At 45.4% G+C, this 15,829-nt stretch overlaps 1 protein-coding gene across 1 annotated transcript in view; it reads left to right on the forward strand.

Annotated features, from left to right (window-relative positions):
- The window catches only part of TBC1D22A (TBC1 domain family member 22A), a 2,197,648-nt gene that overhangs the window by 1,424,128 nt on the left and 757,691 nt on the right, over positions 1–15,829 (forward strand). The window lies entirely within an intron of this gene.

Genomic DNA, 15,829 nt, shown 5'->3' on the forward strand with positions numbered 1-15,829 from the left:
CCTGCCCAAAGTAAGTACTGCTGAAGACACTTCATGCTGAAACCCAACAGATAGACTTTCTCAGAAATATGGTCGTGTTTTCCAAGGCCATATGTTTTTTTAAATTACTCGATTTGAGCCTTCAGTTCAGTTGATACTGTGAGATATTTAGGTACATCTCAGTACAGCAAAAGAGCCTTGAGAAGACCACATCCTGAGCAAAGATGTAAACAATTCTCATGCACTGCGCTAGCTAGAGCTGCCACCTGTTAATGTTAAGTAATCTGTAAAGCACATGTACATCAAACATTTACTTTGCACTGGACTGATGGGAAACAGCAACTCCAAAGTCATGACATAAAAAAACGGGTTGGAATAGCCAAGCCCCAAGTATCATCTGAAAGCTAAAAGATCAGATTCAACTCTACGGATAGAAGGCCTTTACACAACTTATGGGCAGAGACAGAGAAGCTGCATTTATCACATCTGGACTTTAATGACTTAGGGGCAACCAGTGAGTGGTCCAAAGAGGAGCATTGGGTCCATCTAGGAATGTATCTTTTCAGACAGTGCCAAACAACAGGGGGGTTTACCGTGCAGGGCTCTGAGTGTGTATCATATTGAACTGAATTATCTGCGAAATAGGAAGCCATTGCTACATTTTAAATAGGGAGCAAGCACCCGTTAGTCAGAGTGTTTTTATGGATCAATTCTGTTTATTCTCAGCCATGGCAAGGCGTGTACTTACACAGCTGTTCAACTACAATGCAGGGGGCCGACAGTGTCAAGTTAAAAACAGTCAGATCGTAGTTACACAGCCTTTCACCTATACCCTAAGACCAGGAGACTTACCAAGTTATTTTTAAAATGATAAAACAAACAACGCAAATTAACCCTCCCTCCAAAATCCTTCAGAAGATGTGGCTAAGGTGGCTAAGGTGGTTTATAATGGCATTGTAGGGGAGCAAATGTTGGGTTTTGAAGAGTGTTTGGCAACAAGGGAAATTAGGTGGGTGCTGAATTATCTGTGCGCTCGGTCAATGGTAGTATGCGGAGCAGTTTAAGGTGGGTCGAGCAGGGTAATTTGTTAAATTCAGTGGAGAAGATACATATGAAAGGCGCCCTCATTTTGGGATAAAAGTTGCCTTTCTGGTCAACAGCTAGGGACAGTTTTTCCATTTCCAGCATATCTAACAGTTTCTAAAATCACCCTGGCCACTGCTTTTTTAATCATTCGCAGCATACTCTGAAACGTAGAAGGTAATTTGATTTATAGCAAATTGGCATAATTCAAACTTGAGCCAATAGTAGCTATGACTGACAATTTGTTTTTTTACTCTGTAAGGTAAGGAAGTCGTTTTATCATAATTCTGAGATGAAAGAAGCAGAAGGACCACTTAGGGTCCCAATAAAAGGTCTGAATAGAAAACGACATCCATTTTCTATACTGTGTGCAATCTGTTCAGTGGTGTTGTAGCATGTGGGATTGTGGATATCTAGGACATAAACTTGAGCCATGAATCTGTGATGGAGGAATCCCCCTTTCCTGGGTTTGCTTAGCCGAGGACATTAAGGTGAGTAACACCCTGGGAGGTGCGAGTTTGAGGAGGCTGGTGCGATGCAATCAGAGGGAGATCTCTGGTTGTCTGGGGTGTTGCTTCGGGGGTCACATAACCTGCCTTATGTTATTGCGCAAAAGCTGTTTGTGGTTGGTTCGCTTGTTCTTTGTTTTGTTTTTAATGGCACAAGTATGCAAAATACAAATAAAATAAAAAAATAGAGTGCTGTCCAACGCAATTACCAGAGTTTAATGGTGAAAAGGATGCTCTGCAAGTAATATAATATATATCGTGGATATATTGCATGTGCATGGTATATTCCAGAAATGCGATTGTTGTGCTGAGAATTATAGTTTGAGGTATGGTCCCACAGCCACTGCTGCCGAGTGTAGACCTAGTCTACTCGTAGACAGACTACTCTGAAGCAGCATCAAGTTCTTCGATTTTTTAATTGAGATCAAAGAAGGCAAACATATATTGTATAGTTTATTTATTCGTTTGAAATTTGGTGGAAAGTTGTTGCATGACATTTAGATACCGTAGACAAGGTTACGGTTTCTGCCCCTCCCTGCTCCAATTGGCCATTCGTAGAAGCTGTAATCACAGGGCTGCCAGCAAAGCTTTGTAAGGGAGAACTACTTCCTTCATTCACTCTTTATATTTGTCAACATTTCTTTTACATTTAAAACCTCTTGCCAATATTATCGGTTTTTTTGTTAAATTGTGTCAAATTAATTTTTGGAATTGCACTTCAGCGTGGAATTGAATTTACAGGCCTTTCTGTTTGCAAAGTTCATACTGTGTAAATTCACTTTACATAGAATGAACTTGGCAAACAGCAAGACCTATAAATTCAATCGCACGCTGATGCACATTTCACAAAAACGAATTGCCTTCTAAGTTTATTTTGTTTAAGCAAAGAAGTAATTAGTACAAATAGCATGAAAAATGCTTCCTTACCACTAAAAAGATTTTTTACACCATTTATTTTGCCCATTCCCTCTGCTAAATTGATAAACTTAAAATCTGAAAGACCTGAAATGGTTTACTCTTATGTGCTGACACTTGTACCCCCAAAGGAGTTGGTGCCTCCTTTATCCCCTCACCCAGCTGCTACGGACTCAGAATCACCATACCACATACGCATTATTGTACACAATTATGTGGTACTTTTTCATTGGCACTCGAACATTCATCTTGCCTTCAGAAGTGTTGGTTAGTTTACACATAACTATCAAATGGTGATATACAATTTTTGGGAAAACAGTACAACCAACATTAGGCATAGATGAATTACATTTCACCATACATGATTGCAGTGAGATTCCAGTAAAGAGACTGCCTGGATAGATGTCTGTGCCCCCATTAGTTTTAAATGCGCCACCAGTGTTGGCCGAAAATCAATATTATTGTCAATATTCAGCAGTGAGATATCAGAGGCGTGCCAATTTGGGGTGAGGTTAAGCTCAAGTGCTTCAGTATTGGGGACATGAAGGATTACTTCAGTGTTTGTGTCTTGAGATTGGCTGGCAACATTCATCAGAACTTCAAACAGCATTGCCCTTTAGGGTGCTTACATCTGACATATTCCCCCTCAAGTCCTTCAAAGTTGAACAACTTTTGTCTGCTCTTGGAAATTAGAAACTATTCAAGATGCAAAATCTCTTAAATCAAATCTGTCTCACTTTAGGGAATTGCTCATCTATGCAGAGGATTATTTTTTCCATTTCATAAGGTTTGTGATTTTACAGTACTCAACAATAAACATGATTAGAGTAGTTCATTAAAACCTGTTACAATTGTATAATTTTAATTACATGTTGGAGAGATATACACAGTTCACTGGTGCAGGGACCAAGGTTGCTGCGTTGTAATCAAAAGTTAAGACTTGTAAATAGAAATGGAAAGCTCTTGATGCGTGGATGCGGTGATTGTCAGGTGCAGAGATTGTCAATGGCAATTTGGATTTTGTGATCTTTATTTTGTCGGTGGGAGAGATGCGATATGCATTAGTTGTTTCTTATTTGATGCCGCAAATTGCTCATGGTTTATTTCAGCTGTTTCCATTTTCTTTGCAGTGAAGTGAAAACGTTTCTTGTGCAGTAATCGGGTCGCTTTGTTGTTCAAGGCTTCATTATCAGCGCTAGTTTTTAAGTGTCGACCAATTGGAGAGAAGCGAGCTGAAGGCGAGCAGCCAAACGTGACTGGTCCATGTTGGCAAGACATGTCAGAGTTGATTGGGACTATCCCCCTGGGCGCATACTTTCAAATAAATGCCTTGCAGAAAATAGTGTTACCGTGTGTCAGGATATTTCTCAGATAGATACTGTGATTTTTCCAGGTTGCCTATTTTTTTGCGTCTAGTGGAGTAGTTTGTGCACCCAAAACAATCTTTATCTTTAAAATTCATAAGGCATCCAGAAAATAAGCAACTCGTGCTAAAACATCACTGAACTTTTTTTTGTTTTTGCAGTTTTATATAGCGTTTATTAGAGCGCTTTGCAGTATTACTAGACTATATTGTAAGGATCGGGCCCTAGGCCCGCATGATATAAATAAGTGTGACACGGGACACCAGCTTATGGGATGGTACCTCTGGCCACGAGCACGTGCGCTCGGGGTCTTTTATTAGCAGCGTCACCTGACCAAGTGACGTCTGTGGTGGGTGGGTGCACAGTGTTTGGTTACACTGAAAACAGCTAGACTGTGTCCTGGCAGGACACTAAATCCCTCCCAAAATTTAATGAAAGGAAAACAAAATGTCCAACCTGCAAGAAAACAGAACAACAACAATTTACAGCCCCAACAGATTTTCTTCAGGCGATCGGCTGGGAGATGTTGAAGTTCTGGACCACAAAGTCAGTCAGATGAGCTTCACCTTAACGGTGTACTTCAGATCATCCTTGTCTTGCTGTGTTGACTTTTATCTATAGTGTTCATCACTTGGAGCATCGGGAGCAGAATGGGTGTGACCCTTGAGGGGTCTCGCAGGTGTTCCTAGTCCAGTGGATGACAAACGCTTGTTGGTTGTTGGAGACGACTGCGGCACAAGAGGTCTTTCTTTGGATTTGCTGATCTTGATACTTTCACACCTCCGTCCGGCCAAGTAACTTCTGACTTCCCTTTCTTGCCGTAATCCTCTCTCACTGGAGCCTCGAAGACTGGCCTCTCCTGCTTGGACTCTTCTCTCACTAGAGACGCTGGGAGGACCCTATTGCCGGACACGATGGGACCGGGTGGACCGTGCGGGGTTTTGCATGAGCCGCGCAAAGGCGTTACTGAGGAACTACCAACGGACTCACCGCCAAGTCTTTCATGATGTCCTCGGGTGTTGATGTCATCCGTCAGGATGGTCTTGCCGTTAGGACATGGGTTCAGTGCCTTCTCCAGACCGTTTCTCGGTGCCAGGTGTTCACCTGGGGCCTTCGTGTTTCCTGTTGCCTGTCGTGGAGCTGCCGCGGCTGCACCTCTCCCATCCGGATTCCTCTCTCACAGGACATGTGGCCGAGGCCCTCGTCCCCTGGACTGCCACGTGACCGTGTGGGCTGTGCGGGTCGCTGCGGAACTTCGGACAGGGCCACAGTCGAGTCTTGTGTAGTCCACAAGGGTGGATTGTCTAGTGCTCGGGTATGCTCTGCTTCGGCAAGCTTCAGGTTCACAGGGCACCCATACGGTTCTTCAGTGGTTGGTCTCCTCAGGTGCGAGTTGTCGGGATTACTGGGATCCACACGGATGTTGCGATGTTCCTTGGACAGCACCGATGTTCCTGTGTGCTGACTGTTGCGATGCTCCTTGGACAGGACCGATGTTCCTGAGTGCTGACTGTGGTTCTCTCTCTTCCTCTGTGTAGTGATGTTGTATTACTCCATTCTTCCTCTTCGTTCTCTTCCTCGACACGGTCCGGTCTTCTTTCTTGCTTACTCATGCTAACCAGGCTTCTCCATGTAGCGGGCCCTCTACATGTCGTCCCCTTGGTCTTGTCCATGTGGTAGGACACTGTCTTCCCCTGGCTTGTGGACTAGACCTGTCGTCGTATCTTCCTGTTACTTGATCACTTCTGTTGCCTTCAATCAGGATACCCTTCCTTGGTCAATTCCATTGTGACTCTCCTGTCTCGTCGGGTTCCTTTGGCTCTACTGTTCCTCCTTCCTTTTCTTTATGGCGTCGTGCCCTTCCTTTCCATGTTCCTTCTTGCGACGTGGTCTGGTCCTCTTGCTGCCGTTGGCCTTCCCGACCAGTCTTCTCCAGGCAGCGTGCACTCCACCTGTTTCTCTCTGGTCTGGGCATAGCTCTCCGGCATGGTGCTCTTCTCTTCTTTGACTGGACTGTTTGTCGCAATCTTCTCTGTTGCTTCTTTTCTTTCCTTGGCGACCAGACTGGGTGGTCGGCTTTCATCTTCGGCATGAGTCGTCATGCTGTGCTATCTTCTTCGTGGTCACTATTCACCGTCACAGTGTTTTGGCGTTGACGCGCTTTGTCTGCGCGGAGGAGGGTTGCGTCACCGCTCCTGGTGCATCCTCTGGTGCATGCCGCCATGTGTGCTGACGATGGCGCTCTGGTTGCTGTGAGACGTCGCTGTCTCTCTTGGGGACCTTTGTGCTCTGTCCCGTGGCGTTGACGTGTCGCTGTGCAGCGTCACTCTGGCGCTCTTGACACGTTCCGGCGCAGTGCTGCGCGGTCCTGTCGTGCGGGTGTGGAGTTCTTGCACTCCTGTCACATTCTTGCGCTTTGTGGTTCAGTTCCGTGCTTCTGGCGCGTTCCTGTGCCACCTAGTTCTTGTACTCCTGGCACGTCCCTCGCGCCGTGTTTCTGCTTTCTGGTGCATTCCTGCGCTTCTGTGCCGTCGCCTTTTCTCTCAGGCTGCGTGATAGCTTGTATACTTCCTTGGACGTGACGGCGGGCAGGTTGCTGCTCTTTATAGTCTTTTGCTGCAGACCTTCCTTGTACTTTGTGGCACGTTCCTGCGCCATCTCTTGCGCTGCTGTGTGTCTTCTGTGCACACTGTTGCTTTCTTCTTGGAAGTAGTCACTTGCCTGCAGGTGGTTCTCTATCCTTCTCTGGGCAGCACTTGTGGGGGCTCTTGTGCTGGCTGGGCTGTGGGCTTTCTTTGCTTGTCGTAGGCTTGTTTGTTTTCTCCTTCCCTTTTGCTTTCCGGCTACAGACAGTAGCACAGACGGCCACTAGATTGCAGTGTTGCCTTTTCCCCTTTGGCTGTAGCCTAACGTCTCTCTCCCTAAACTGATTCCATCCAGTTTGTTTGGTGCACTGGCCACTAGATGGCAGGGGAGCCCTTCTTTCAAAACGTGATGCCGGCAGGTTCTGAAGACTTTGAGGCCTCGCCGAGCTGTCTTCAGTTGGTGGGATGTCTTTACCCAGCTGCCGCACCTCTTAGGACGCTGACATGTCTCATGCACTCGCAGCCAGGTAGGCGCAGTTTACAGTTAGTGCATCCGCTCTCTCTTTTGATGAGATCCTTGTGTGTGTACACATGCCTGGGGGCGCTTCTCCGGCGCTACCATTCGCCGGCCCTGCAGCGCCCCGATCGGCCTGAGCAGCTCCCCTCATGCTGCGGGCCTCACCAGGGTGCTTCTTTATTGTCCCGGCCGTATGCTTTGAGTCCCTGCCGGCCACTCGCACTCGCTCCCTGCAGGGGGGGGACAGATGCTGGAGGCTGCTTCTTGGCACTGCACCTCTGGAGTTGCTCTTCTTGGGGTATGGGTCGCAAGCTGCCTCTTCCTCACTTTCAGCGGCACTGGCCGCGTGGGAACATTCTGCCTGTTCTTTGCCCCTTGCAGTAAGCCCGTTAGTATTTCTGTCGCTTTTACGGGCATTTAAAAAGCGGCCGCGGGCCGCACACTACCTCTTCCTAACTCTCCCCGCCCGAGGCAGTCTCTCACTCCACACGCTGGACGGTGCGGGGGAGGGTCGGCGCTGCTGCTAATCTGCACGCTCCGACCTGGACAGCCTTTCACTCCATGCCGGGCGGCATGGCAGACTTCAGCAGGGGGGGTGTTTACGGGCTGCGCAGGGGGCTGTTCGCCAGTGCTTGCTCTTTGACGGGCGGAATTTCTTCTCACCGCGGGTGCGCTCCGCTTTCAGTAATCGGCACCCCGCAGCTCTCCACACGCTGCGGGCGCTCTCATTTAAAGTTTATTCACCCCGCCGCACTTCACATGCGCTGAGGGACGGGGGACGCTGCAGGCAGGTCGCGGGTGGGCTCCGCTGGCCTTGCTCCTTCATAGCGTTTGTTGTGGGCGGCCGTGCGCTCGGCGGGGCGCCAGGACCGTGCGGGTGGGCTCCGCTTTAACATCAAACATAAGGGAGAGTCGCTTCGAACTTGCGCGGCCCCCCAGGCAATCCTCGGCGCCCGGGCTCACCCCCGGCCTGCGGGCCTCCTCTCACTTCGTCGCGGTCGACGCGGGTGGGCTCCAGTCGATCCGCGTTGTCACCATCTCCCTTGCGGCCGGTACAGGTGGACTCTGGCCGGTCCGCTTATTCTCTTGGGGGCACCGCCATGGCAGGGCGGCATTCCGCAGGGTGGAGAGGTGTGGGGTGGCTTCCCGGTCACCTCCTCCTTTTCCCCCAGGCTCGGGGCTCGTCGCACACCTCGTGGGCCTCCCGGCGGCCGGCTCTTTCTTTAGGGGGGTGTGCCTTCACTGCTGGCAGCTCCCCTTTTCTTTTTCCTCGATGTTATTCAGCTGCGGCACGCGTGGCTAGCGTTACCGCCTCGTCGCTAATGTAAGGATCGGGCCCAGGCCCGCATGATATAAATAAGTGTGACACGGGACACCAGCTTATGGATGGTACCTCTGGCTAACGAGCACGTGCGCTCGGGGTCTTTTATTAGCAGCGTCACCTGACCCAGTGACGTCTGTGGTGGGTGGGTGCACAGTGTTTGGTTACACTGAAAACAACTTGACTGTGTCCTGGCAGGACACTACATATATGACACATTTTTTTTTTAGGAAATATGCGATTAGTTACGTGATTTACCCACAATAGCAGGATCTTGAACTAAGGAGTGGATTCAAACCTGGTTCCACGGTTCAGGGTCAACTGTTGTAGCAAAAACACAAGACCTACCACTTTATTTTTGGTGATCACGTAATGTCTGGCAAGCGGTTCACTGAAATGTTTGTAAATTAATATTATGAAATATTCCAAATATGAGCTCATCTAGCCAAACGTTGCTAAAGTTTTTAGGCACGTCTTCTGTAAAGGTATCTGTCAAGCCATTAACTATTTCAGTGTGTACGAATGCCTCTGACGTTTTCTTTGGAACTGCACCATACCACATTGGCACATTTTAAATCACTCCTAGATGGGTAAAATTGATTCGAAAACATTATAACTGATGCTAAAATAAGCCAAAATACAGATTTATTTTTTTGATTTTTTTTAGCAAGCAGTCTCCTTTCAGAGTCACTCCATTAATCAAACCTTTGTTCTAAAATAAAAATAAAACATAATGATAAATTCACTCTATTTCAAAGAGAATCTAAACATTGAGACAACCTCCCGTTAAGAAGGTAAAACATCATAAACATCGATTTGGATGTAAATCAATGATCCCTGCAGAGGAATTAGCTTGGGGGAGGAAAAATGTTGCATAGATGAGACAACTGTGGGTCAGTGGGCAGCTCTATGTATGTTGTGGCAGGTGTGTGCATTGAAGCCTCCTTGCAGGACAGTCAATGAAGAGAGACTGCTAGATCTGGGCTGGGCTGAGTTCAGAAAGTAAATTCTGAAAGGGAAACGTACGGTGCACATACATTCTGATTCACAATAATGGCAAGTTTTCCAATTTCAAAGTCACTTATAACTGTGGAAATGCTACTAATGTAGTGGGATCCTCCAAGAGTAACATAGAGATAACATAGAGATTGAAAAATCAGAGATTATGCATATAGAAAAGGGGTAGGGGCAGGCTAGGGAGAGAAAAGCCTGGGCCAACTCATGCCCCGAAGCCCAAACAGCCAGCTGATTTTTGCTGTATTGTTTGTAGGACAGTAGGCATAACTTCATAGAACTGAGTACTATAAGTAGGGATCGTTATTTGGTCCTGATGAGTAAGCAGTAGGGGACTGCTTACGAAACATGTCGACTAGGTAGTCAGCTAATGCTCTACCACACAACCCCTTCTTAATGTTCCCAGCTAGAGAAGCTAATAAATTTGTTTTTTTCTACTAAGCCAGGGAATTTTTAAACTTTTTTACTTTTTTCACACCTACTTGTGTTAGGTCCCTACACTTTCACTGATACCCATGCACCCACACATAGCCTCTGTCACAACTTAAGTGCTCCCGCGTAGTCCGTCTGGTCGTAGCACGCCCCGTCCCGTTATAGGGGCGGGAAGACCCCTATGATGAAGCATGACACTAACGGTTTTTTAGTGTGTGAGGGGTATTTTAACAAGCACATTTTGCTCTCATCTTTCCACCTTTAAGAGAGAGCCTAGTACCACTTCTAAAATATTTAAAAATAAAAAACAATCACCTTTTCACTTTTTTGATAGAATCCTTTTGGTTATACAAATAGGGAGAGAAAAGCACAGACTAGTTGATTAGAACAGTCGAACACCACAACCTGCAAATAAGAGGAAGGCAGCAATAATAAACATGTATATGTACAAAGAGTGATGCTGTATTCAAGGCAAAATCTCGAAAGTAACTCTGCACCTTATGGCTAAAGGTGGCTTACCTTGGAAGAAAGTGGAACATTGTTACACTCCGAAGTCTGGATAAGTAGCTGAATATGACAGCAAAAATAATACTGTAGACCCTAGGGAGGCTCACTTAGGAGAGAATAGATATCACCACCTGCAAAGGAATGTGGGAACACAATTAGTTGTCTGTCGAGGTACAGCAGTTGGCCCATCTAACATTAGCAAAAAGGAATCTAATAATACAAAGCACTGCTAGTATGCTAGTGACACAGAGAGTATAGCTTCATACTGATGCTGCCTCCCAGATCATCAAAGGAGTAATTGTAGTTGACCTGAGGACCACAATAGTTTTGGAATTGGGGACACCTAACAGAGGTTGCCCAAGATCCAGAACCAGAGGGCTCAGCTTGGCAATGTTTGCTAGCCCTAACTGTTCAGGAGAGACTGCGTGAAATTCCCTTTTCTAAGATGTAACACATAACTGGCCTTCACACCTTCTAGGCCCAAGGACCCCAAGGTTGACTATCATTGAGCCGACTGAACTGAGATCTTTAGCGCTCTGATTCCTTCTGTTAGTTCTGCTACTTCAAAGCACAAACATGTCATGCAAGATTTATTTCACTGAGTTGGCTATCTAGCTATTCAGTGTACTCAAGTTTCCACTTCAAGCCTACTATCATTCACTGTCCTTCTTGAAATCGTGATCACTGTGCAACATGTTGCCCTCCTTCAAACTAATAAGAGTATCAATTACTTCCCGTCTGGATTGACACAGTAAAGGAGAATCAGACCAATAAAATTGAACACAAGTGCAGAATTGCTTTTCAACAGAGATGCAGGATGAACATTTTCTTTGATCCTCCTCAACCTATTGTCAGATTTTGATATGATTTATCATGACACCATCATCTCATGCATGTCGACCATTGAAATTGGCGCGATAACTCTGCAGCAGGTTAGGTTACAACTGACTTACCATAAAAAATATATCACTCTTGGCCATTACTTTAAAAAGAATATTTCAGAGTACAGCTGTCTACCACAGTGCTTTCTTTCCGTGTCCATCACTAGTGAGTTAATGCAGAGATCTTTTTGACGATGATCACCAACACCAAGTATACGTTTATATGTGGATGACCCAGATTCACATCATAACTTTCAAGGACTTGGGTAATTGTAACCTTTTCAAAGACTGCCTCTCCTATTTACAGCTATACACAGGACAAAACTATCTTTGTCATAATGGAAAAAAAAAACTCATGAACTCTACCTCTCCATTCACCTCAGTGCTACTGTTTAATTGGCTGTCTCCTTCACTAGGATCTGCCAGGAACTGCCAGGACGTTAAAATACCTAGGAGTTATCATCAACTCCAGTTTGTCTTTCATTCTTTGAATCAATTACAAAATCAATAGCATCTTCCAATATCTTGGCTACATCTGAGATAAACTTCATCTTCAGCAGATCCATCTTCATGCCTTTCTGCTCGCTGAGGCCCTCACTTACATTGATTACTAATTGTATATGCAGCTCTTCCTGTTAAAATGCAAAACCACATGCATACATATAAATGCCTGGCTCGTGTTTGGGCTGAGAATGTCTATCCTGTCTCAGCTGCATTTATGTCTTGTTATTAGCTACCAATCACACAAACGTGTTTAAAAATCCTCTGCTTTTTTCATAAAGGCCTCTGCTGTGCTCAATAGTTATATCTGCTCTAAGAAATTGGGTTATTAGGTGAGAGCGGCAGAAGCCCAACTCAAATAATAAACACAATCCTTGTCAGACTGAACACAAAAGTCTCTAAATGAACCTGTGCTTATCCCTTTGGTAGCTTAGCACACAATTAGTCAACCTTAACTTAGAGGCAATTTGTAAAGTATTTATGCTGGACACAAACAGTAATAAAGTGAAAACACAGCACAAGAAAAATCCAACACTGAGGTAGAAAAAAAAGAGTACATTTGAATAATTAGAAGGATATCAGGAAGACAAAAATCCAATCAGTAGAGGAAATATGACATTTCAAAGTCTTAGGTAAAAGTAGCTTCACATAGTCCCCAACTGTAATTATTTGGTCAGGCCGTACCGGGACAAAGTCACAAGTTCAGGCCAACCACGATGGAGTGCAGGCTGGATAAGGGACTGATTTCTGCCTGTTGGGCAATGTACCTACCCGGTTGTTCTTGGACTAGGATGCGAGGCCCTGCATCACACTGCATCGGTTCTGATAGGGATCCTATCAAGTGCTGTGTGAAGTTGCATCATGCTGTATCAGTTCTGATGAATCCACCAATCAGGAGCTGTGAGGTGCTGAGATATTTCATGCTTTGTCTGTTCTGATGAGTCCACCAATCAATAGCTTCTGGAAGCAAGGTCATACATCAGGCTGTGTCAAATTGCATTGTGCTGTGTCAGTTCTGAGGGAACGCACAGTTGGGATAAAGGAGTACACCTGGGGTACGACTTTACTGAGGACTTATAAGTTAATGAAATGGGTGTAAGCCAATTTAACCATCTTTTAGGGAGTGAACACAAGCAGTTTACCACAGGTTAGAAGTGGTAAAGTGCACAGAGCTTAAAGACAGCAAAAACGAATTCTACAAAACAGAAGTGAGGGGGTGACCTTGCAGAGAGGACCAGGTCCAATATTTATTTACCCCACAAACTGTTTCCGGACAGTTTTTCTTCTTCCCCTAGTCCTGGATTCAAACTGTCTAAAGTGACAAAGACAAGGGAAGGCCTAGTGGTGGGATCTTTTGTGTCTGCTGCAGATAGGGCCCTTTGAATTGTAATCAGGGTAGTGTACAGCTCCACCCCGGCCATCCTGTCAAGAAAACACTGTAACCTCACACCTACGTGTTTTTTTGTCACACTGTCTAGAGGCAATACACAACCCACAGCAGCAGAGACATTCACATTCATGTGGCCAAGGACATTGGAAGAATGGTACAATTGGTTTGGGTAGGAAAAGAATGGTAACTTACAGTCCGACTTTACCATCAGAAAGGATTTTAATTTACTAGTCATTTGAGTGTAAAGACCATTTGTCTATCTGTTTCCAGTCTGAAGTTAGCACTTATGCACTTATTAAGTGTAATAAAGTAACTCAGTGGTAGTCTATGGAAGAGATAGTCTTCTTTTAACAGTGAAAAATTATTTTAGGAAGTGCAAAACTTAAACACACACATCCTACTTTTTAATTACCATGCACCCTGCCCTATGAATATTTAGGGCCTACCTTAAGGGTTTCTTATGAGTAATACAAAGGAAGACTTAGACCTGACAAAAGGTTTATTTTTCCAGGACTAAATGACAATTTAAAACTGCACCACAGGTTTAAAAGGCTACTTTAGTGGGATGGTCACAATGAGTGCTGCTGCCCACTAGTAGTATTTAATTTATAGGCCCTGGGTTATGTGATACCATTTTCTATCGACTTAAAATAATTTAGATCTGCCAATTAGATAAAAGATAATTTTGCTATATTTTAAGGAGAGGCCACACACCCATAAGCACTGGTTAGTAGGGATAAAGTGCACCCAGTCGTAAAGCCAACAAAAATAAGTTTAGCAGAGGAAGGCAAAAGTCTGGGGTGATCTTCCAGAGAGGGCGAGGCCCAACATCTACCACCCAAACAGAGACCTCAATACAGCTCATTGGAATCAGCTATAATAGATTTCAAGAAATTATTGACAGTTATTGGGAAAACTCTTTATACTCCTTGTTGGATGTTGCCCTTTCTGCAGGGTCACCCCAAACATTTTGCCTTCACCCTCCTGTTTTTTTAACCCATTTTTGTTGGCTTTTAGTACTCTGTACATTTTACCACTGATAACCAGTGCTAACAAGCTTGTGCTCTCTCCTTAAAACATGATGGTATTGACTTATACCCAATTGGCATATTTAATTTACGTGTAAGCTGCTAGTACATGTGCCTCTACCTGTGTCTAGGGCTAGTATATTACATGCTACTAGTGCGCCGGATTTTGCCACCCACTTGAGACCTTTAATCATGTCTCCAGCCAGACATTGCAGGGTGTGTCCAGTTTTTTATAACTTCCATTTCGACTTAGCAGAATAAACCTTTTGCCAGGCCCAAACCATCCTTTTAATACATAGAAGTCACACATAGTGTGGGCCGTGGACAGCTCAGAGGGCAGAGTGTAGTGCATTTAAAAGGTAGGGCATGTACCTTTAAGTTTGACATGTCCTGGTAGTAAAAACCTCCTAAACATTTTTTCACTACTGGAAGGCGTGTCTTTCCAATAGGATAACATTGGAGGCACTTAATTGCATTTATACATTTTAACTTTCAAATTGGAACAGTTACACAATTAATGTTTGGTGTCTTTGGAAATGTAATGAAAAATCCTCTCTTCTGGTAAAGTTGCATATTATTTTACAATTTTGAAAATGCCTCTTTTAGAAAGTTGTCATTTCCTGCCTTAGCCAATTAGTGTCAGTAGCCTTTCTGGGTCACATGACAGGGTGAAGCTGACAGTTGGGCTTTGTGTATTCCTCCTAGACATCCACACACAATAGAGGTCTTAGGTGTTGTTGGATGGGCCATCACTGCCAGGATGGGAGGGCAGAGCTGGGCACAGCCCTGATTACACTTGAACAGCTTATGCCCTGCCTCCACACAAAGGGCTGCATATCCCTTGCAGTTAGTCTGGAGCCAGGACAGGGTAGTCAGTAAACCTGTGCACATCAAAGTAAAGCCTGTAGAAGCCTCTCCCAAGTCAAAGGAGGCACCTGGTATAAATATTAGACCTCAGACAATCAATTCTTTAAAACACTTCTGGACCTGTGTACTCTGGTAGAATGACTGATGTGCTTCTGAAAGGACTGCCACTTTGCTGGACTGCTGCCACGAAGGACTGCTACCCTGCTGTGCTGACCTGCTTCCTGTGGCCCTCTTGCACAAGTGGGAAGGGCTAGACCTGTATCTGTTGAATCTAGGACTCTAGAGTGGCTCGAATGTCTAGTTGGCTGGCCTCAAGCCTACAGCCTCAGGGACATAAGGCTTCAACAAGCTTGAACCCAGCACCTGTACTCCGCTATTTCTTGAGTCCTATCCAGCCAAGTGGTGCCACCCCAGTCTTGGATCCTTTGAAAGTGGGCCTGGAGGTGTTCTGCCAGCCCATCTGTTGATCTAGCAAAACCAATGTATCTCCTCTGCTGTGTGGCACAACCCTGAGCAGAACCCCTGCATCACCTCTGCTGTGTGGACTTTCCGTACACACGGACTTTGCATTTCAGCCCCATCAGAGCTGCCCTTGTGATACCCATCCTTGATGCAGGGTTTCACATTGCAAATCCCTCATTGGTGGCCCCCTCAGCGACGATGCAGAAGCCCACATAGCAGCCTTGCAGCTCCTTGAAACAGATGCTGCGTGGCGCATCTCCGACCAGGACCTCACATCACCTTGGCTGCACTATGCATCTTTGATAAGGTACTCCACAATTCTTTGCAACCAGGATTTAATGTACTCTTGTTCAGCGGGCCTAGCTGGCCCACGCTCCAACATGGTGTGGCTGAACTTGTGACTTTGCCCCGATCCAGTGCGACCAGATATCCACAGTTGACACGTTGTGCTTTTTGGCGCTATATTCAATAAAA

This window comes from Lissotriton vulgaris, chromosome 1_1, assembly GCF_964263255.1.
Source record: "Lissotriton vulgaris chromosome 1_1, aLisVul1.2, whole genome shotgun sequence".
NCBI classification, from domain to species: Eukaryota; Metazoa; Chordata; class Amphibia; order Caudata; family Salamandridae; genus Lissotriton; species Lissotriton vulgaris.